Source organism: Tachysurus fulvidraco, chromosome 7, assembly GCF_022655615.1.
Source record: "Tachysurus fulvidraco isolate hzauxx_2018 chromosome 7, HZAU_PFXX_2.0, whole genome shotgun sequence".
NCBI classification, from domain to species: domain Eukaryota; kingdom Metazoa; phylum Chordata; class Actinopteri; order Siluriformes; family Bagridae; genus Tachysurus; species Tachysurus fulvidraco.
The window spans coordinates 26,345,285-26,347,915 of record NC_062524.1 but is presented as its reverse complement, the minus strand read 5'-3'; positions in this window follow the sequence as shown (position 1 = coordinate 26,347,915).

Below are 2,631 nucleotides of genomic sequence, written 5' to 3'. Positions count from 1 at the left end.
AGTTTACAGTTTAAGGTATGACATCATGATTCCACTGACATCAGCTGGTTGATACAACCGCTAAATAATTTCCACATTTCACACAACGTGTGAACCACAAACCACCCTTCCATCTCCACATTTGTGTGTTTGTGTGTGTGTGTGTATGTGTGGGTGTGTGTATGGGTGTGTGTGTGTGTGTGTGGGTGTGTGTGTGCAGCTCCACATACTGTAAAAAATGAAATATAATCCCTCACCTAAATCTGATTATTTAAAAAAAATGATAATCCTTTCATCATTAGAACACACACACACACACACACACACACACACACACACACACACACACACACACACACACACACACAAAAACATCAATTTGGAATCCTGCATATAAACTAAAGTGAAATGATATGTATTATTATATTCTATTCTTTGAGAGAGCACTCAGGCTGTGTTCAGAAGTTAACATGTGAATTATTAATACTCCGAGTCGTGCCAAAAGAAACTCATTAAATTGAATCACTGTGAAAATTGAGGGTGTTTTCACACTTGCACGTTTTTCCGAACCCCGAGGCCTTTTGTATCGTGATGTGCTCATGCAGGAAATTGTTTTCATAAACGGGGTGTGGTCCAGAGACATGATCTCTGTTCCAGCTTAACAAATGTGAGTGATTATAACCGTTACATTATAAAGTAAAGAAACACAAATACACTACATACTATACACACATTCATACAACACACCGGTCTGACAACAGTATAGGCTTCTTCCAGTTTACACACATTTTACTTCCATTATAACTACACATTCGTCACAATCCTAACACACACTCATTATAACTACACACTCGTCACAATCCTACACACACACATTATAACTACACACTCGTCACAATCCTAACACACACTCATTATAACTACACAATCGTCACAATCCTAACACACACTCATTATAAATATACACTCATTATAACTACACACTCATTATAACTACACACTCATTATAATCCTAGCACACACTCATTATAACTACACACTCATTAGAACCCTAACACACACTCATTATAACTCCACACACATTACAATCCTAACACACACTCATTATAACTCCACACACATTACAATCCTAACACACACTCATTATAACTCCACACACATTACAATCCTAACACACACTCATTATAACTCCACACACATTACAATCCTAACACACACTCATTATAACTACACACTCATTACAATCCTCACATTCCTCCTATTCAAGCTCCAAATTTGTTTCTTTCTAATCTTTCCTAATCTCCCCTTTTTTCCTCTAGCATTCCCAGTTCCTCAGATTTCTTGTTTCCTATAATTCAACCTCTGTATCTTCTCAGATTTCTTTTTTAATAATCTTCTCCTCCCCTAGTTTTACTCTTTCTCATTTCTAGTCATTTCACCAAAATGTCTGATAACTTTGAGTGCCATGATTTCACAGATTCTTTGTTTTCCAGCCTGTTGTTTCACTGCCTTTAACGTATTCTGTGTTTAGTCCATTCTTCCATTTTCCTCTTCTTTTGAAGAGGTGATCTCTGCGATCCCACTCAGGTGTGAGACGACCTCCTTTGTGTCTGGCCAGAACGTCAAGCGTCAATGAATTGACTGAAATCCAGTCGTGAATCTAAAGTTTTGGTTTGGTGATGAGGTTTATCTGACCCATGAGGTGCACACGGAGCCTGAGGATGTTTTTAATGTTTTTTTTTTCATAACACACATTCACGTGTTCTATAAAAGTCTCATTACACATGAAGAGCTGTTCGAATTTTTCTGACTTTAAATCACATATTTTCCAGGTTTTTAATTTCCTGGTCCCAGTTTTGCTGCTTCCTGTTTTATTATCATGCTGTTTTGTGTCTAAGTCAATATTATGGACTGGTTTTGTCTTCCTTCTAATAGAATCAGACGACAATTAATCTAAACACAACAACAACAACAACAACAACAACAACAACAACAACAACAACAGCAACAAAAGCCTCAGCTGTAAATCATCAATGGAAGCGGATGGGTTATTATGCTAGTGTTTATATACTGTATATATATATATATATATATATATATATATATATATATATATATATATATATATATATATATATATATAATCTTTTAAAAATGGCTAAACACATCTTTAATGTGTAACGTGTGAATGTTTTAAGTGCTATTTTTATTTTTAAGTTTTTTTATCATGCGAATTTAAGTGTTTATTTCAACGCAAGTGTCTCTAGTGTGTATTTAGTGTGTGAATGTTTTTATGGTGTTCACTTCATGTGTGAATGTTTCTAGTGGTTTTTTTTTTTGGTCTGTAAATATTTTTATTGTCTTTATTACGTCTGTGAGTGTTGTTTATTGTGTTTATTTAGTGTGTGAATTTTGTGTGTTTGGTGTTTCCAGATCGGTTATCTCTCATGAGAGACTCATTCAGTGGAACCATCTGTTGCCTGATGACCTGCTGCTGCCAACTCTATGTGTGTGTGTGTGTGTGTGTGTGTGTGTGTGTGTGTGTGTGTGTGTGTGTGTGTGTGTGTGTGTGTGTGTGTGTGTGTGTTTGGCTCAGCCTGAGTTCAGTGATTGGTTCAGTGGGCCAACACAGTCGGAGTCTGGCATGAAGAT